This window comes from Mus caroli, chromosome 7 (assembly GCF_900094665.2).
Source record: "Mus caroli chromosome 7, CAROLI_EIJ_v1.1, whole genome shotgun sequence".
In the NCBI taxonomy this organism is placed as follows: domain Eukaryota; kingdom Metazoa; phylum Chordata; class Mammalia; order Rodentia; family Muridae; genus Mus; species Mus caroli.
Window position 1 is genome coordinate 39701769 of NC_034576.1, and position 22272 is coordinate 39724040.

Below are 22272 nucleotides of genomic sequence, written 5' to 3' on the forward strand. Positions count from 1 at the left end.
TCTGAAAGATCCAACAATCAGCCGAAAGAGTCAGATGCAGATATTTACACCCAACCAATGAACAGAAGCAGCTGACCCCTGTTGTTGAACTAGAGAAGGCAGGAAGAAGCTGAGGAGAAGGGCGATCCTGTAGGACCACCAGCAGTCTCAATTAATCTGGATCCCCCAAGATATCCCAAACACTGGATCATCAAACAGACAGCATACATCAGCTGATATGAGGCCCCCAACACACATACAGTTGAGGACTTCCGGGTCTGTATTCATTCAGAGATGATGCACGGAATTCTCAAGAGAATGGAGGCCCCAGAGAGTTTAGAGGTCAAGTAGGGTGGTGGGTGGGGGCATCCATATGGAGACGGGGGGGGGGACTGCGAGGAGGTATGGGATGTGGAGCAGTTGGAGGGTGGATGGAAGGTGGGGAATGGAATGTAGAGTGAAAACTAAATTAATTTAAGTTTAAAAAAAGAAATATTCAACATTCTTAGTCATCATTGAAATGCAAAGCATCTACTATTCTTGAGCTGTGTGATGTAGGATAGAATTTAGAATTTAGAGTCTTGACCACACTCTTGGACTCAGAGACCTGGTTACAATATGACCTTAATAGAGTACCTTTTCTTTTCTTGGTCTCTGTTGTCCCTTTTGTAATGTCAGGTCATTTGTGCTATGTGTTCAGTACAGCGACATCTAAGAATGTTGCCCAGTACTCTGTGAGTAATTCCTGTAATAACAAAATTACACCATTTTTCAGTAATATGGATGAAAGTGGAAATCATCATGTTAAACAAAATAAAGTAGAATCAGAAAGGTTATTATTGGATGGTTTTTCTTATATGTGAATCCTAGAATATATGTATGTATGCATGTATGTATGTAAGTATGTATGTATAATGTGTATATACACACAAAAGCACACGCAAGAGCACACACACAGAGAGAAAGAGAGAGAGAGAGAGAGAGAGAGAGAGAGAGAGAGAGAGCTCATATTAACTATGCTTTCCACTTCAAAACAGATGGTCAAATCTCTGAAATCTGAAACTTGGCATCCCTCACAAGTCAGAACCTCACTTTAATACCAGCCCTACTTCTACTGAACTGTCTGGTAAGAGTAATAGCACTGGAGCCCAAACTTGGTCTACAGACCCTAGAGTTGGGACACATCATAGGACTCTTTTGTCTGTTACACTAACTTCTCTCTTTCACTTGGGAACATGACCATCACTCACTATTTCATATCTGCACAGATGAACCAAGGTCATTGATCCATCCTCCTCCCAGGGTCAGATTCTCATACATAGGAAGGGTCAGGAGTTGGAGAATCTAGGTTTGAATTCTATGTAGTAGTTGTATAATTTGCTTCCTGGACCTCTTTAGGCCTCAGTTTCCTCATGTGTTCACCAGGAATGAAGATTATGTTTTAATTATTTATTTGTGTGTGTACATATGTGTACTTGCAAGTATGTATGTATGTATATATATATATATATATATATATATATATATATATATATATATATATATATATTCACATGCATACAAATGCCTTTGGAAGCCAGAAGGTATCAGATGTCCTGGAACTGAAGTTAAAGACCATTGTGAGACCCCTGCTGCTGATACTAGGAAGGAAGCCCTGGTTCTCTGCAAGAGTTCTGTCTGTTAACTGGTGTGGCATCTCTCTAGCCCTTGGATTGGGTTTAAATACAATTATGTGGCAGATGTCATCAGGTTTGGCTTGTAGTCCTTTAGATTTTCTTAGTATATCTTCATCTACCTCCTCCCAGGCCAGAACCTATATCTTTATACTGGAAAGCCAACTTCAGACTTCTAGATCCTATGTTGTGTTCCTTTGGAGGAAGAAGAGCCCAAAATACCTGGAAACGCACACCCTTCCCCCATCTTCCATTCTCATCGTCAGTGCCTGCCAGCATTCACTGGGTATAGAGATGGGTGTGAAATGGGGCCTTTTGAATTGATTTGAGCAGCTCTGTCATCTAACACAGTCTTCATAGTCACCCTCTGAAGATCTTAACCTGAGGCTGCTTCCATGCTTACCTTCCTCTCAGCTCTATTCCCCACTATCTTACAGGGTTTTCTGGAGATAGGCCCTACAAAGTCACTCTCTCAAATGGTCATCTTGGGATCCATGAAACCCAATCAAAGGCATGCCTGCTTACTGATTAGCAGAGCGCCCTAGGCAGCACTGGTGCTCAAACAGAGATGATGACTGACTGTAGAGAGTGCCTGGCAAGTGCTATCACTCCATTAAGGGAAGGAGTACATAAATCCCTTATGGCTACAGAAACACGGCCACTTCCACCCTATCCCAGGCTCTCTTCCTGGTATCAGAGTGAACAGTGTAGTTGATCCTCCCGTAAGTTGTCTCTGACAGTACTATGGAAACATCACCACAAGGCCAACGGCAAGACCAAAATCCCAGCTACCTTGCAACTTATCCCTTAGCACAGAATGGATTCCCCATAATTGCTCTACACAAGCACTGAGAACCTCCTTGTATAGTCATAGTAGGGCTAATTGAGGATGAGTGTCATCTATCTCATTTATTTCTCTTTATGTTCCAGTGGCATACAGGAAGATGGTGCCTCTTGGAAGGGTCAGGAGGCTTCGGGCAGAAAGCCTTATACCTTTGCCCTAAAATCCTAAACCCTAGCTTGGTACTGATGTCAGGTAGGCTGCAGGAAGCTAACTAGCTGGATGTGCCCTTCCTGAGAGCCTGGGGAAGTCACACTGGTCTGAAATCATGTGAGTAAGAGTGACACTGACCAAAGAAGAGAGACAGCAGTGTAGTGATTTGTGGCAGATTTCTAATGTAACTTAAGGATCTGGATTTGACCCACCTGAGACCTAGAAGTTCTTATTCCCTCTGCCATATTTATCCATCTATCGACTAGGCCAATTTAAACAGAGCTTTATCAGATGAAACAGTGGTGATGGGTGGCTTGCAGTGAAGCAAAGGACTTTGTGAGGATGGAATTGAAGAGGCAGGTATCTGCTCACTAAATTCAAGACTCCTCTTCTCACACTCTGAGACATCACTGGCATCTGGAATATGATGGATACCTGAAGATATGTCCTCTGAAAACATCAGCTGCCCCAAATGCTTCCATGAGTCTCACCAATTTGGTAAAGGTGTCAGTAACTGAGTCAAGCTTCAAACCCTGCTTTCTGAGTACTTCCCATTAGTGCAGGTTTGCAAGGAAGCTGGGTTGCAACTGGGGAGGATAAACTCTGATAATCTAGGAAGGCAGATACCTCTAACCTGTCATGACCTAACACACATTTAACTCATATACCCTGCAAAGTTCTCTGAATCCAGGTTACCCTCTGGAGTAATTGCCCCCAATGCAATGACTCAGTGACTCAGACTGTTCTAATCCTCTGAATCCAGCATCTCAGTGGTCCACAAGCTGAGACAAGGGAACTATGTCTATGCAGGGCTTTGGCGATTTGGTCCAATTGTGAGCTGAGGACAATTAGCTGTAAGTTGTCACAAAGCCCACACATGCCCTTCAGTGTCCTCTTTGCTTGTTTTTTAAGTGTGACTGTCATAGTCTATTTCACTCATGGCCTGCTCTGTGAGCTGGAGACTTATAAAGAGGGCCATGTGTGGAGACTCTGAACATTTGGATTAATGTTCTGGGTAGCTAGCAACTTGATCCATATGAGCTTTATCTTTGTATTTTGCAGACTCCACAAATTAAGTTGCCAGTCCCGGCCTCATTGTGTGCCTCTGTGCGTGTGGCTCCCAGGAAACCACACAGACTTGGGACCAGACAGACAAGTTTCAGCATCCTGTAATCAGCATTTTTTAATATCAGAGACTTTAAATTTTGGTTTGGTGAATAGTTGGTGTGATATCAGATGCCACAGATAAGCCCACTTCTGTGTACCCAATATTTCTACAACAACTGTGTCACTTATTAATATGATTTTCATCTGTTTTGTTTTAATCACAGTTGCCTAAAGAGAGCACCTAGCATTCAGGGATAATACTAGAAGCAGAGCAGAGTGGCTTAGGCCTGTGATCCCTAGCACTCAAGAGTCTATGGCAGGATAGCAAGCGAGAGGCCAGCCTGGGCCATAGTATGTCTAAGCCAGCCTGAGCTACACAGTAGTATTCTGTCTCAACAAAAGCAAAACAAAGTAGTTGCTAGTTCTGCGGCTGGGGCCCTGGAATCCCTACCTTTATATGGATAGGCAATGCAGGAAACAGGGAGAAATGATGCTCATGGCAGCTGCTTATGGCTTGTTCTCCACGGCTTGCTTTGCTTACAACCCAGCACCACCTGCCTAGGGCTGGCACCATCCTCATCAATCAGTAGTCAAGAAAATGCCCCATAGACACGGCAATGGGCCAATCTGTTGGTGGCAATTTCTCCAGTGTGGTTACTTCTTCCTTTATGACTCTACTTTGTACAAACTGACAAAATGTAATTGGCATACCTGCCAAAACTCTACTTCCTGATATTCCCTTCCTATTCCCCTCCTGCTTTAGAACAAAGGCCTCCAATGTCTACAGAGCAAAAGTAAAATTTGGAAGCAATATATATATATAATAGATAATATATTATATTATAAGGGATATATATATATATATATATATATATATATAATAGATAATATATTATATTATAAGGGATATATATATATATATATATATATATATATATATATATATATATATATATCCCTTTCCTAGGTCAGAACACAGACCTCTATGGCCGTATAAGAAATCTTGGTAGAATGTTTTGTCAGCTTAAGTTTAAGCAAAAGCAAAAGCAAAAAAAACTAAAACCAAAAACAAACAAACAAACAAACAAAAAAACCAAAAACATAATTCTGCAAGGAAGAGGAGGACTTCTCACCACCTGTTCCTGGTGGGGCATAGAATCCCTGTGGGATCTTAGGAAGCTTTTTTCTACTCTGACTATCCACAAGAAGACTTGTGCTTTCACACATCAATGTACTCCATCCCCAAGGCTGTCACTTTCTGAGCTCCCTAACCACCCAAGGCCGATTAGGCTAACTCCAAGGCTTAGCTCACTCTATAACCAAGCCTGGTTCAGGTCAATAGCCCTTTCTGAACTCTGGTTCCAAATGCCTAAGAAGCTTCACAGGAGGAAGTTCTCAGAGATGTCCTCCTAATCTCTCCGGGTAGGTGCAGGCATCTTTGTTCTCAAACCACCATCCTCATAACCCATTTATCTACCCTTTCATCTGCCCAACCACCCATGCATCCATTTACCCACACACCTATTCACCTATCCACCTACACACCCATCTATCTATTCACCCACCTACTCATCCATATATCCATCCAACCATCCACTCACATATCCACCCACCAATCCATCATTTGTAACTTTACTTTGTTCAAACCATATTTTTTATTAGATATTTTCTTTATTTACATTTCAAATGCTATCCCGAAAGTTCCCTATACCCTACTGCTGCCCTGCTCCCCAACCCAACCACTCCCACTTCCTCGCCCTGGCATTCCCCTGTACTGGGGCATATAATCTTCGTAAGACCAAGGGCCTCTCCTCCAAATGATGGCCGACTAGGCCATCTTCTGCTACATATGCAGCTAGAGACATGAGCTCTGCCTGGCTCAAACTGTATTTTTAATGATGGTTCTTTAAACGCTTTAGCCTCCCTTGTAGCCCACCACTCACCAGATATAGTGGAAAAGAAAAGTGGGGAGTGGACCTATTTAGAAAGGTTCATTGAAGCAACTCTGTGTTGTCTGGAGGCAGCAGCACCTCAATTCACTTGCATACCTTTCACTGTTACATCAGCAGTTCAGTTTGGCAGAGTTGGGAGAGCAAACAGGAATCAGGAGTGGTGTTATTACCTCACAGAAAGAGCCAGGCCTCAGCTTGAGTCAGCATGAGGGACCCAGAGAGACACCAGGAGAAGTTCTTAGCTGTGCCTCTCTCAGAGGCTATACCAGCAAGCCAAGCTCTGTCTCTGTCACTCTGTGGATTCCTTTTTATACCCTCCAAACATCACATGTCCTCCACGTGCCTTGCCTCAGCATGGTTTTGCCTCAACACGAGCATCCAATCTGCTGACTCTGTGGAAGTTGCAAGAACCTATAGCATACTACCAGAAGGTTTTTTAGTGCATGTCTATCTATGGTGTCCCAACAAATGGAGCTCAACTACACAATGTAAGACAGACCAATACATGTGTGTCATTAGCAAAGAATCCCTCATCATGTGTCCTTTAACATGCTTGCTGTAGCAGAACATTGCATCTCCTGTGCCCGCTACATCGAAACATTCCTTCCCATGTCTGTCTTAGCCTTTCGCACCTGTGTCCACTTTGACAAAATGTTCCTTCACGTATTTGCCCCAGCAAAACACCATGCAACCAACTTTCCAAAGAACCCTTAAGTTTCCACTTCAATCTCTCATTCATACTTTTCCATTTTCCCTTCAATTTTCCCTCACTAAGACCTGTTTGATTATTCCTTCCCTCTTGTACTTTGCTATTAATGTCTGGAAGCAATTTGTGAATGCCCCACTATAACAAGAACCATTGAAGTCACAGTTGGGAAGCTCAATAATTTTACTAAGGCAGACACTATTAAATGCAAACATTGGCAGAAGTTTTGTTAACAGTGCAGAAAATCATGAAAACACCAAGGTAAGCTCATTGCTACTTCAGATTTAATTCCTCCCCTCTTAAAAGCTAGAAATTCTCTCTCTACCCAGCAGGAGGTGAACAAGCCTAAAGTGGGGCCATGCAAGGCTACATTAGGCCAATTCTGCCTTGTCCCCAAACCCAGCATGCCAGAGAAGTGGGCAGCCCCAAGGGTGCCAGAAATGGAAATTTCTTTTAACTTTTCTCACCCCATTTTAAAATCAAGACTAAAATGAAAAGAATAATAGTTAACCCAGTGGCCTATTGTTTCTACCCTTAGTAACTGTGGAAATCCGTCTCTGGTTCAACATCTTTTCCTCATGGGTATTTCTTAAATCTCTTGTGATAAGTAGAAAAACTGCCTTGCAAGTAGAGTATTGAAAGTCTATGAGAAAGAACAGCTTGAGATTGGGAAGCAATTTGCAATTAGACCTAGTGCTGGGTATGTTGTGTGAAGGTGTCTCTGTATTTTCAATTGCTGATTGCTGTTCTGGCAGAGAGCTAGGTCCTAGCTGGATTTAGTGTTGCTATTCTTATGGCTCATCGCCTGCCTCAGTAGTTTGTAAATGCTCTTCCTCGGCTGTTGACTGGCTTTAATAAAAAGGTGATGGCCAATATCTACCTAGGTAGGAAAGGAAAAGGACTGCTAGCATGAGAGAAGCTCTCTGGGAGAAGAATGAGGCATGGGGAATTCACAGCCAGTGGGACATGGAGTTGTTTGGATGGACCAGGACTGAGAGATAAAGAACTAGCCACATGTTGCTTCATAAGCTAAGATAATAAGATTAAGTTAGATGAGCTAGCTGGGAGGTAGCCCAAGCTAAAGGCCTAAACTATAATCAAAATAACTTTCTGTGTCATTATTTACCATCAATAGGTCCATGAAAGTCATGCAATATTTGGTGCCAAATGTAGAGCAGAAATCCAACCTTAGGACACAAGAGTCAGGCTAAGGGCCTGAGAAAGGTCTGGACATGGGAGCTGAAAGTGGCTTTCAGCAACTTTCCAGCAACCACAGTTTCTCAGGCAGGCCCAGATATGCAAAGGTATGGCTCCTTTAAGAGCCAATACTGTGCACCAAGGCTGGAGTGGGGCCTGTAAGCAGGTGGGTGGCAGAAACCACAGAGAAGCTGAGAGCCAGAGCCTGGTGCTTCAGACAGAAGGCAGGGAATGGGAAGGCAGGACTTCTGGGCTGAGAGAGGATCTTTGGGAGAAGAATTGGGGGTGAGAAGAGGCTGGATTCACCAGTGAAACTCGGAGGTAGATTGATATGAATATGTGCAGAGGGGCAAAGATCTGGCCACTTGGTGGGACATCATGCCAGGACTAGTCACATTTAGATGAGCTAGCTGAGAGTCTGCCCAGCTATAGGCCTCAAGCATTAATAAATATTAATAAGGCACTCTGTCATTATTTAGCCATTGGCAGGTCCAGAAAGCCCCATTATAATTTAGGGACACCAGACTTGTAGTCCCAAATCCAGTGCCAAAGCCAGGCATGGTCCAGCACCATAGCTGCCAACAGCCCCTCTGGCTCACCTCTCTTTTCCCTCAGTCATTTACTTATCATCCAAAATTACCTGAAGAGTCTGGATGTCTTTATCTCAATTGGATTCAACTAACTACTCCCAAATACAGTAGTCTTTATATTATTGAGGGATCTGGCATGAAACATGCCTCCACCGAAGGCAGACTCCAGTTCCTTTGATGTTTACAGAGATGGGAGATGTGGACACCTAAGTAAGCAACAGGGATGGTCAGCTCTAGAAGCAGGTAGCCATCATGGAAAGATGTTAGCTATCCAAAACTTGAAGAGAAAAAAGCAAGGAAAGTTTGTCTGAGGGGTGGGAAGCACAGATGGTTCAGTGCTCTGTGGAACAGAAGTGTGGAAGACCCAGATGAGAAATACCCTGAGGTTTCTCTCCTGCTTAGTCTCTTGGAAATGGATAGTGAGAGACATGGGAGTTAGAGTGATTTCTACTCCCAGCTATGCTGGGGTATGCTATGGTAGGGAGAGAGATACTCAGGGATGGGAGTAAAACTTGCTAGGGTGGGAGTGAGGTATGCTGGGGTGAGAGTGAGGTACCCTGGGGTGGGAGGATTTCACATTTTACTTTCAGAGTCCCAGTCTCCTCATCTGTAAAGTTAGACAGTATCTACATAAATACACTGGGCTAAGGGTTTTGCATCTACAGCATACAGCACATGACATAAACACATAAGCATACTCATATCAGTGTCAAGGTTATCATCATTTGTGGTTCCCGTAAACACTGTTATTTAGATCCCTGATGGATGCACCCACAAGGGCATCCATCCCCAGTCTGTCCTCCCCAAGAGGAAGGCATCCATTCCTCAGTGCACCACCCTCGACCATCCCTTCAGGATTTCCTTGGATTGTTTCAGTGATGTCTGTTCCAATGCCAGAAAAGGTGTTTATTGGGACATCAAAGAGCCACTGTATTCATGTGCTCTAAAAACTTTATGTCCTGGAGTCACAGGGTGGCTCCTGTCCACTTAGAAAGGTCAGGATGAATCTCTTCTTCATGAAAGCAGAAAATGATTCCAGAAACAGAAACAAATGAACAAGAAAAACAAAAATAAAACTCGCCCTATCAATTCATTGTTGCATATTAAATGGAAAAGATAATCTAGGTGTCAACACTCCCAAACCCAATTTTTAAGAATAAAGAGATAGATGCGAATTAATTCTGTAATTTAAAATCGGTTAACTTCACTGCTTTGCTGGTAAATTCTACCTACTATGTCAGAAGCTGATCAGGGCAATTTCTCAAGATCACTTCAGAAAGCAGAAGAGAGTGGGGCACTTTACAACTCATTTTATAAGGATGGCATTTCCCTGATAACAGAATTAGAAAACCACATTTCAAATGAAGGAAGTTACAGATTTCTCATGAGTGAAGACATCATTAACACAGTTTCATAAATCAGATATAGCAATGTATTTGAAAAGATAATGAAACACGCCTGGGCTATTGGAACATAATAAGGTACATGTACATATTTGTCATACAGACATGGTAGAAAACATGGTTGTGGAATTTGCAGTTAATCAATAAAGTCATCCATAGTTACAAGAAGAAAAGAATAACTGACGGAAAGCACAGAAAGTAGCAAAGGCATATGCTACCAGCACTCATGTGAGCCTGTGCACATGCATGCACGCACACATGCATGTGCAAACATACATACAAACACCACACACTCACCAAACACACAGTGCCATACACACACACACACTACCATAGACACATACCAAACACACCAATTCACACAAACACCCACACCCACACACCAAACACGTCCACACACCACACACAAACACCACACACATACCACATACACCAATCACACAAAAGCACCACACACACATACCACATACACCAAACACACACACACACACACACACACACACACACACACACACGCACGCACACACATTTATAAGTAGGGTTACAAAAAGAAAGAAGAGATAAAATGAGGAAAGAAACTTTATTTAAATAAATGATAGACAAATTTGTGCCTATTCAATGGCTCACCTCAATCCACAGATCTAAGGATTTCAACAAAGGTCAAGAAAGGTGACACATTAATACAGTCGTACTTCAGCTCATCATTTCTAAACTCTTGACAAGTATTAGGAATTCACAGAAAACACTTATAGTGCTCATGTGGGCCATATATCAGAATGATGCGTGCTTTCTTATGGGAAGTCAATTCATTTTTTTTAAATTATATATATTTTTTTCTTATATATATAATAAAATTATATATATAATTTTTCTTTTATACATATATATGTATATATATATATGCAAAAAAAAGCCAACTTTTTGACAGAATTATATATACAACAACAACAACAAAATGTTCCTCAAGAATAAATATCAAGTAAGCTAGAGAGATGGCTCAGTGGTACTCACTGATCTTGCAGAGAACCTGGGTTCAGTTCCCAGTACCCACATTAGAGTAGGTCAAAACCACATGCTGCTACAGTTCAAAAGGATCTGATGCCATCTTCTGGCCTCCATTGGCATTTTGGTAACATGCATATACCCACTCATAAACAATTTATAAACAAACACATTAAATAAGTTCTTTCTAGTATGCAAAAGGTAGAAAACCCCCCACTAGCAAGCTTTTCTTGCAGAAATGGGAAAGAACTGCTCCAAATAAAGACATTACTGGTTGTTTCAGGAAAAGTAAATGGCATGTCTCTGGGTTGTAACCAGGAGCCCTGTGCAGTGCTTGGTGGCTCAGCGATGCAATGCACGCAGAGGCCTCTATGACATTGGCCTTGGGACTCTAAAATGCTGGGAACAGAAATAGAGTTGGACTCTGCTGGAGCATCATTGCAAGGTCGCAGTGATATATTTTGAAATTAGATGTGGGTCCTGATGCTGGTCATTTCTCTGGTTGATGAATGCATAGACCGAAATGTCACTGTCACTGAAGAAGAGTTCTATACTCAATGGACACTATAACAAATAACCTAAGTAGCTTTCTTCTCACATGTCAAACCAACTGAACAGACATGTTGACCTTGTGTCATCAGGAAAAATTCTTATCTACAAGGATCTACCAGACATAGCCACTCTAGGGTTGTGGGCAAAATCTAACAGGTTATGGTAAAGGAAATTCCAAAGGAAAAAAACACTTACGAACCAAAATAATAAACATGTAAAGCTGGCTAAATAGATTGCTAATATCTAGCATCCAAAGCTGCTAGAATTCAAATTATAATTTATATCATAAGCAGTTGTTTCTCCTAGTAGACTGGAGCTCTTCCACCTGGCCCTTTGCTAAAAACGACACCACTGTTAGGGTCCAAGTATCACTGAAGGAGGACCCTTGACTCAGATAGTATGCAAAGGCAGAGAGTGTTTATTCTGCAGAAATTGCTAGCATACAGGGATCAACTATTCATTAAAATGGTGACAACCTAAATGGTTCGTGTGGGTCTCTGTCCCACTGGGCATGGCATCTTGGGGCAGAATGCAGGGAGTTTGACTGCACTTACCCTACAGGTGCCCAGTGGAAGGGAAGCACCAAGACACGGCTCTGGGGGTGTAGGAAAGTCCAGCCAGAGATGTGGGAAAGTCAGAGCTGGTCTCAGACTCTTGGACATTCAGGCACCCCTGGGAGGTGTGGAAGAGCCAAGAAATGAGTCGCGGCCTTTGGACTGGAGACAGTGTCTAACCAGGGATTGGAGTGTGCAGGAAGGGGAGAAGAAAGGGGAGTCCCATCTTGTCCAAGCACTGATAGACCTTAGCTTGGAGAAGGCAGGTTTGGTGAGGTTGTGGCTGGGATCACAGAGAAGCCTTCTATAGGATATTAGGCTGTGGCTCTGTAGGTAACTACTTTCTTCAAGGTTTCCCACTGTGGATCTTGATGAAAGAGACAGTTCATGGTTCTAAACACTTTATTGGTTGTTCCTAGCAGAAAATAGATGCATAATGTACCATACCCACTTCTCAGAGTGGGTCAGAGATTAGATACCTTTTGCAGGGAGGAATGTCTGGGAATGAAGCTTATTGGCTAAGCCCTCCAGGCCTCTAGGTACTTCATTAGCATGAAAAACTTTGTTTTAGGCTGACTTGGCCGTAGGACATGTTTCTTTATGTGAGGAGTATGGCATGTGTTTCAGGCCAGGAATCTGGCAGGGGGCAGGGACTCATCAAAGCCTCAGGTGTGTGCTCTCTGAGTCTCCTGGTCTCAATCTGCTCTACTTTACCAAACTGCCTGGCATGGTTTTACATCCCACAAGCACACAGTTCCCCTTTTTATTCAGGTCTAGGGGAATTTTCCAGAATAGTTAGCTAACCTCTTACATGATTGGTAGGGGGCAAAACAGTGATTTTTGTAGAATTTTGATTGGTTACTATGTAAGTTTCATTATATTTGGTGAGACCTTGCAGAATTTCAGAAGTCATCTCAGTTCTGGCCTTATCTTCTCCAGTCAGGTGTCCCAGGAGTTGACTCAGCTCCAGACTTATCCTCGAAAAGTCAAGGTCCTCATTGACCAATGAACCATCCCCATCGTCAGCTTGCTTCCAGGAAGATTGAAAATTTTCATTTCCAAGGTTTGGGAACATCTCAATCACCATGTCATCTTTGTCTAAGATTTTGTTTACCAAACTCATTGCTATTTTTATATTTCTGGGGATGGAACACAGGTCCTTGCACATGTGATATAATTGCTCTCCAGTGTGCCATGCCCTAGGCCCTACTGGAAGATTCACAGCAGATGCTTTACCACCAAAACACATCCCTGCCCCTCACTTGGGGACTCTAGGCAGGAACTCTACCACAGAGCTATAACCCTAGCCCTCTCTTTATAATTTTGTTTTGAGACAAAGTCTCATTAAGTAGCTCAGGACTCCCTTGCACTCCCTTTGTAGCCCAGACTGACCTTGAACTTCTGATCCTCCTACCTAAGTCTCCAAGTAGTTATTATCACAGGCTCTGCCACTGGGCCTGGCTTCTAACACTGTTTTTATGTATGATTTTCTTCTGTGCTGTGCTGGAGTTTACACTATACTCTGTTATTATGGAAATCATCCTGAGGTACACTCAAGGTTGAAGCTCATTGCTGAGAGACTGCCTAGTAAAGACAGAGAAACAGAAAGAAATGTCAAGCTTTTTGTCTGATTTTAGAAGTCAGGTGTTTACTATCTCTCATTTTGATTCAAGCAATTATTATGATGTAAGTGACTATACTTTTTGCCCAGATGGTAATTTTCTAGAATTATAACTTTAGCATAAAACATTTCTAATAAAATTTTTGAACCTAGGTTCTCTTGCTTCTGGCCCAGGCTGTAAACTGACAACAAGAAAAACCAAAAAACAAACAAACAAACAAAAAAACCAAAACCAGAAACAAAAACAAAAAACTGAACTAATGAAAAATAGACCTTTTCAAATCTGCCAGAAAATCTAGGGGATGGGTCCACTCATGCCTGGAATACTGGAAAGGGAGATGGGCAGATGTAGAGAATCACAAGGTGCTGGTGCTGAAATCTAAGAAGGACCATCTCTGAGGAGCCTATGTCAGGAACAGAGAAGTGAAATGTCATTGACCTGTTGCTGACAGCTCAGTACATCCTTCTTAACCACTGAGCCATCTCTAAAGGATGGGTTATTTTTTAAATGTAGATAAACTGATAAATTTCAAACTCAGCTAACTGGGGAAGAGAAGTAAGGCTCTAATTTCTAACATCAGGAAGGAGTGAGAAGAGGGCATTGCAGAACTCACAGTACGACTAAGATGATAAAGACCGTGAGCAACTCCATGCCCACAGTTCTGATAACATAAATTAACTGAACCAATCCCTCAAAACATACTCTGCCTAAATTTACACAGAAAAAAAGTAGACTATTTGATTATGTTAAATCTATTAAAGAAATTAGGGTCATTTAATCTTCTGAAACATAATTAATTTTCTTCGTGTTTTATTGACAAATTCTGTGAAATCTACAAGGAAATATAGACTCTTAGAATTTTTTCAGCATATAAAAGCAGAGTGGGGGAGCCCTTTTAACTCTTCCTCTTAGGTCAGCATTATCTAACACCACACTGGGTAAAGTTCTTACAAAGAAAAAGAAGATTGTAACCTAGTATATCTCATGAACATAATAAAGAAACCTTCGACAAAATATTAGCAAATTGGATACAAAACTTCATAGAAAGAATTATATACCTGACCACATACAATTTAACTCTAAATATGCTACAGCATTTGACAATCAGAAGTATAATCCAGAACATTCGATACAATGTTTTTTTTAAAAGCACACAACCTTATCAGCACATTTTTTAAAAAATGCAATGACAGCATGTAAAGCCTATTTGTGGTTAAAACTTCTTAGCCTCTTGGAGATAGAAGGAAATGCCCTCAGCTGGATAAAGACTAAGGGATTTTCTACTAAAATCAGGAAAACCAGGATTTCCTTCTTGCAGTACCTTCATACTGGAAGACTTCACTAAAGCAATATGATAAGTTAACTTTTTAAAAAGAAAGGTGCAGACTGGGCAGAAAGAATTAAATCACTCTCTGGTTGCAGATGAAAGGTTGTCTCTGGAAAAAAATTAGAAAAAACTGAGTAAAACCCATGGGAACTTTCAGAGATCACATCTCAGTATCAAGACACAGGCCAATGTGTATTAAAGCCGATGGAGTTTTTATATGTGTGCAAGGAAATGATAGAAGTTGAAACTTACATTGTAATAGAGGCTAGAGAGATGACTCAACAGTTAAGACCAGGTATTGAGTTTGCAGAGCACCCACATTCTGTTTTTAGTACTGTTTTTTGTTTGTTTGTCTGTTTTTTCTTGGACTCCACAAAGAGTTCAGAAAAAGATTCATGTAAATAGCAAACTGATCTTTGGTAAATAAAATGTAGTCAAGATAATGTTTCCAACACATAGCACTCGAATACATCCTCGGGCAAAGAGAATAAAAAAGAAAAATGAACTGAGACACAGACCTTCACTTTTTTTCAGGAAAACTAGATTATGGACCTGATTGTAAAATGCAAAACTATAAAGCTAGGAGATTAAATGTGAATGATATCAATGAACTTGGATTTGGTGATTAATTTCTAGAATAATAGCTAATATATGAAAGAAATGATATGATGGACTTCCTTAAAGTAAGAAACCACTTCCCTGTGAAATGTTGCCAAGAGAGGGAGACAATCACTACAGCTTATATTCCTTGGGAGGAAATACTTGCAAAAAAAAAAATGTAACTGAACAACCACGATGCAAAGACTTTTTAAAGCTCAGTCAGAAAAAAAAATTGATAACTCAACTCATAAATCTCTTGAGCAGATAATTCATCTAAAACAGATACAAAGACTAGAAGTAAGCATATAAGATGCTGTGTATGGCATGTCAACAGAGAACTGAAGAGTAACATGAGGTAAACACACCCACTCAAGGAATAACAAACACTAGCAAATGCCAGTGCAAGGATATGGGACCACAGAGACATGTGGTCATTGTTGGTGGAATGCAAGAAGTCAGCCACTTTCCTTCCCTCCCTTCCTCCCTTCCTCCCTCCTTTCTTTCCTTCCCTCTCTCCCCACCTTTCTGCCTCCCTCCATCCATCCCCCTCCCTTTCCCCTCCCTCCCTCCCTCCCTCCCTTCCTTCCTTCCTTCCTTCCTTCCTTCCTTCCTTCCTTCCATTCTTTCCTTTTTCCCTCCTTGCTTCCTTTCTAAACTAAATCCTTGTTTACTGTGTGAACCAGTAATTGTCTTCCTTGGTATTTAACCAAATGGGGCAAAAATTTATATTGACACAAAATCTTTGCACAAATATTTCTAGTTGCCAAGGCATGGAGGCAACCAATATAACCTTCAATATGTAAATGGAGAAATGAAGTATATTAGTCAGTGTTCAAAAAAATGCAGAGGGGGAGCTCCATGACACAGTCCAAGGCACTGGTTTGTTTTGTACAGGACCCAAAAATGCAGGCATCAAAATCATAATTCAATCTGGTGAGATGGCTCAGTAGGCAAGGGTGATGCTTGCAAGCCCAAAGACCTAAATTCAATTCATCAAACTCAGGCTGGAGAAGGAGAGAACTGACTGTCACAGCTTGTCCTCCAATACACACGACCCTTTGACACACATACATCCCCCCAAATCAATAAATAAATGCAAAAAAAATAAAAATTTAAAAAATGAGATTAGATCAAGACAAAAAGGTCCTGATCATCAGAGACAAACTCTAGAAAAGGAGATATATTTAGAAGCTATACTATTTTTTCAATAGCATGACAATTCAGAAAAATTAGTTGCTGTTTCTGTCTTTCATATGTTCTTTCATAAGGTGTACAAGAATTCACTTCTTATGTCTCCAAAATGATCTCAGAACTTATGGAATTTTAGATTTGATGATATATGGTGGGTTTTGGTATCCATGTTGTCTTTCTAAAATTAACATTCATTATGGAATTTTTGAACAAAATGTGTTTTAAGGATTCGCCTTTCCTCCATCTCTCCAAACACTTGCTACCACCAATCTTTTCTAGTAACTTCCACATAGTTCCATGTATCTATATAATTCAATTATATATCAAGAAAGCAACAAATGATTAAAAATGGGAAAAGGTTAAATAGATGCTTCCCAGGTGAAGACATACACCTGCTGAGCAGGTACATGGGAGATATTCCCCATATCTAACCATCATAAAAATGAAAATTAAACCCATAACACTATATCACTTAATGCTTGATAGGATAGCTATTATCACAAAGAAAAGTGTGTGAGGGATTTGCACTAATTTGCTTCCTATTCCTGTACTAAAATATTCTGACCCAAAACAACTTAGGGTAGGAAAGGGTCACACATCCCATCACATATCATCACTGAGGGAAGTCAAGGCAGAAACTCAAGCAGGACAGGAACCTGGAGTGGGAACTAAGGCAGAGGCAATGGAGGGGCATGGCTTACTGACTTAAAGTTCATGACCTTTTCTGCTTGCTTTTGTACACAACCTAAAACCACTTCTTAGCGGCAGGGGTCATACCAAGGACAGTGGGCTGGGCTCTTTCATGTCATGCATTAATCAAGAAAACACCCCACAGATCTACCCACAGGTCAATCTGATGGAGGCATTTCTCTGTTGACATCACTTGTTCCAGCAAGACTTAGCTTGTATCAAGTTGATAAAATATTGACCAGGAGAGGAAGATACAGAGTAAAAGAAAAACTTGTATGGTACTGGCAGGAAGGTAAATTAATAGAGCCATTGTGAAAAGCAGAATGGAAGTTCCTTTAAAAAATTAAAAACAGAATTATTATACAATGCAGCAACCCCACATCTAGATATATAAAGGAATTGAAATCAGATTCCCAAAGAGACATTTACACTCCCACATTCACTGAAACATTGAAACCAGTACAATAATAATAACTTTGTATCCATCAATGGATGGATAGACTTTTAAACAGTTGCAGTGACATAGACTACCTAGAGAGCAATGTGTTTAGAGTGTGAATCAGGCAGTGAAGGTAGGTACCGTGGCATGTCACATGTGGATCACAAAAAAGTCAAATCCCGAGAGCAGAATATGACAGTAGTTGTGAAGGCAGGGAGTGCAATACAGTGGGTCCAGGATGCTGATGAAAGCTGGACACAAAGCTCCAACAAGACATGACTAGTAATCCTAGGGATGTACTCTATAGCATGATGACTAAGATCAACAGTAACAGATTGTATATATGAACACTACTGAGAGAACAGATCTTGATCTTCTCTGTTTCCATGGGGTGGGGGGAAAAGGTGATGGATATCACACAATATCAATACATAGTGAAATATCTCAGATACTGTAAATATCTTGTTAGTTATCAACTATACCTTCATGTAAAAAAAAAACAGACAGCTATGAAAACACACACACACACACAAAAGAAACCATGGAGACTACTGGAATGTCTACCAATCTGTAAATGAAAACAGTTTGGAAGGGCTGGGATCTATAGATACTGTGAAAGGCAAACTGTGGAGCCAAGGAATTATTGGTGGCAAGAAAAGAGGTTGAATAAGCATCAAACAGATGAATTTTTAAATAAATTTTATTTTTAAAAAATTTATTCACTTTACATACCAGTCACTGCCTCCTCCCTGTCACCCTCTCCCACAATCCTTCCCCTACCCATCCCCTTCTCCCTTTAAGTTGGTGGGGGCTCACCTCAGTAAACGGATGATTTTTTTAATGAAACCACTCCTATATTTTACTATAATGATAGAGTGCATTTGTCCAAATTCACAGAAATAGTTGTACTAGAACTTGAGGTAACAATGATGTATTAGTATAGGTTCTGTCATTGTAACAAACAACCCTCTGGTGCAAGATTTTGATGATGAAGCAGGCTGTGCATATGGAGGCACCAAGTTAAGGAGACATCTGTGTACCTTCTGCTTACTTTTGCTGTAATGGAAAACTGTTGTAAAACAGAAAATCCATTTCAAAATGCAAGTTGTAAAACAAATTGACTAAAATCTCCCAAATGAAGTTGCGGGAGAGTGTAAGGATGACGCTGCTTCCAGATCTGCTGGCCGTGTCTAAAGGACTATGGATATGCAGAAAGCTGCTAGGCAACTTCTTAACACCTTAATTGCCCATCTTGTGCCAGAGTGGGTATCCCAAGGAGATGAAAATGCACACTCACAAGAAGCTCCCTTGAAACAACTTACTTGAAAGATTTAGGAGGTCCATCAATTGACATCAATAGGTATTTGTTATGCTCACTCACTATGTATGTTATGTTAGTCTCACTATGTAGCCCTGGCTGGCCTGGAACTCACTGTATAAAGAAGAATGGCTTCAAACTTACAAAGTCATAAGGATCCAACCTGCCTCTGTCTGATGAGCATTAAAAGTGTGCAACACTCCTACCCCTTGCTGGACAGGATGATAACTGAGGACAGTGTGATTCACCTCAGCAAGCATAAAGGACATTACCACTTAAATATATGGTATGAGTCCCAAGACCATGTTGTGTGAACTACATGCTCTGTTGCTCAATTTTTTTTTTTTTGTTACTTTAAGGGACTATAAAAAATGGAAGAGAGACACACTGAAAAAGTTCATAAGGAACATTTCGATGTCTTCTGCCATAGTGCATGTATGTTGAAATGAATTTGATGGTACTCTTGACTGATTGTGCCCCCCTTTTGATTTTATTTTAATTAATGATGTAAAGGGGTTTGTTTCATTGTGACATTTATATACATGGAAATGATGTCCTTTGATAGAATTCACCCCTTTGTCTCCTGTTTCTGTAGACAGTAAAGGAAGCCCTGAGTGAGTGAAGTTCTGAGTAAATGTGTATTGTTGGCATGGAGAGAGCCATGCCAAGGACTCTGAGGTCTTGGTCCCACTGGGGATTGGCAAAGCTGTCTCCTATATGAGTAAGGTTTGGAAAGGCAATGCTTCCCTCTGAAGCCAAATACAAGTGTTTATGCATGACTGAGCAGGGTGTGCAAAGAATAGAAACTACAGCTTCCTCCTTCCAGATGTTTATAGCCTGATACTGTTGCTTATAAAACCTCCTACCCAGACCGGTGAACCTCTTCTCCTGGGCTGTTCATAATAATCACACTGAGGTTCTAGTTGTGGGTGGGGGAGTAGGTGGCACTACATCAGAATGCACAAACACCACCTGACCTCAGCTTTTTTTTTGTCTGTGTATTTGTCTTTTTTCCAGTCCCTCAACATCCCTAATCAGTGTTTTAGGTCCCAAACCATGTAGGATGTGGTATACCTTTGGACTGGCCAGTTTCCAAACAAATGGGCCACCTTCTACTTTCTCTTTCTCTTTCTCTCTCTCTCTCTCTCTCTCTCTCTCTCTCTCTCTCTCTCTCTCTCTCTCTCCCTCCCTCCCTCATCCTCTTCTTCTCCCCTTCCCAATATTATTTTAGATCCTCAGTACAACGATATTTATTGTAGATAAATTATAGAATCAGTGTGGGTACCCATCAATGAATGAACAAAGAAATGTATTTAGAGACTAGGGAGTACTATTCAGCCATAAAAATAAGGCAGTAAATCATTTATAAAAGAATGGATGGAAGTAGATCATGCTTAACAAAATAATTCAGATTCAGAAAAGTAAGGATCATGATTTCTTTCCTATGCCTCAATTTCAAAATGATATATTTTCTAGTAGTTATTGCTTCATATCCACACAGATTGCCAGCCAAAGCCATTAGAGCACAAGGAACAAAAAAGGGGGATTTTGGGGGGTTCAATGCTGTCTTAGTCACTTTTTTGCTATGTCAAAATACTTGTCAAGAAGCAGTCTAGAAAGTCTGTCCTGAATTACAGTTCAAAGGTATATGTTCTATAATGGTAGGTAAGGCATGGCAGCAGGAGCCATGTCATAGCACAACCACAGTCAGGAAGAAGAGAATGAACAGGAAATGGAGCAGGGATATAAAACCTCAAGGCCCCTAATGACCACCTCCTCCAGCAAAGGTCTGCCACCTAAAGACCCCACAAATAGAGTCAATATCTAGGTACCACGTGTTCAAACACATGCACCTATTGGGGATATTTCATATTCAAGCCATGACAGATGCTGATTAGAAACAGGCTTAAGGAAACATCAAACTCTCCAGCTCAAAATCCAGGAGCACAGGGATGTTGTCTGTGTTCTGCCTCAGGATCCTCCTGTGGGTACTGCTCACACCGCCCCCATTTCCAAGACACCATCAAAGCTGCATCAAAACCTGCATGCGAAGAGGCCACAGAAATATAACAGAGTGACAAAAATCAGAGTTTCCATAATATTTTGCCACTGCAGACAGTGAAGCATGCATCTCCAGTCTATGCTGAGGCTGAGTTCTTCAAAATGATTGAAAGCTTTGCCTTCGAAATCAATGGGAAAGTGTCAAGTCTTGATGGCACAAGACAATGATATAGAAAGAATATGACATCATCCATCTTTTCATTGTTGGCAGGAGCTGTGCCTGATGCAGTGACAGTCAGTCACTCCCTTCCTCACTCACCCCAATGGTGGGCTACTTGCCAACCAATTGTTGAGTCAACCCAGAGGTTGCAACTGGTGGAATTTCGCTGATGTCATTGGTTCAACTCATTATGTCACCCACACTAATGAACCAACTAAGGGTTCCCTGTAAAATTCTAAATTATCAGCTTTTCTAATAGGATGAGAATAATGGTGAAATCTGTAGTATATTCTAAATATGTCCCACACATTAATAAAATATGAAATGCATCATTGTATTGGTTTTCTCTCTTTTTAAAATCATTTTAACCATATTATCTTGCAGAAATAAGTTACCCGAGGAAGAATTTATTTTGCATTAGGTTTTCAGCGGATTTACTTTACATTGCCTGGCCCCATATGCTTGGGCTGAACATCATGGCTGTTGGAGTATGGAGTAGAAGACAACTGTTCATTATTGGCTAACCAGAAACCAGAGAACATGATAAGAAAATTCAGGGATAATATGCCCTGAAGGATCTGCCTAGCTGATCATAATCTCTCTACATAGGGTTACCAAATGGGCACCAAGTATTCATTTGTATCATATGCTGATAGATCATTCCACACCCAGACTTTAACAATTCTAACTATAGGTTGTATAGAATATTCTATATGGCACCTAAACCCCCTCATGGCAAGACCCACTAGCATCAAGAGGGGCTGGGCTCTCAGACAAGTTCTGCTCTCTCCATTTGCCCATCATTTCCACCCAGCCCATTTTACCCTTTATTAGTTTTTAAACCCAAAGTTCAAGATTTTCTTTCAATTGCAGCCATTTGACCTTTTTAACTTCCAAGAGCATAAGAGAACATTTCCCACTGGCAATAAAACAACATTTCATATAAATTACAAAATTTAAGCTGCAGAACTATTACTACCTGAGCTGCTCAGTGTTCCCTGATACTTCCAGCAACAGGCCATGACCTTGAAGCTTCCCGTTCCTCACTGGGGTTTCAGTTTTTGACTAAAGCTTCCAGCACACACACAGACACACACACACGAGAGAGAGAGAGAGAGAGAGAGAGAGAGAGAGAGAGAGAGAGAGAGAGAGAGA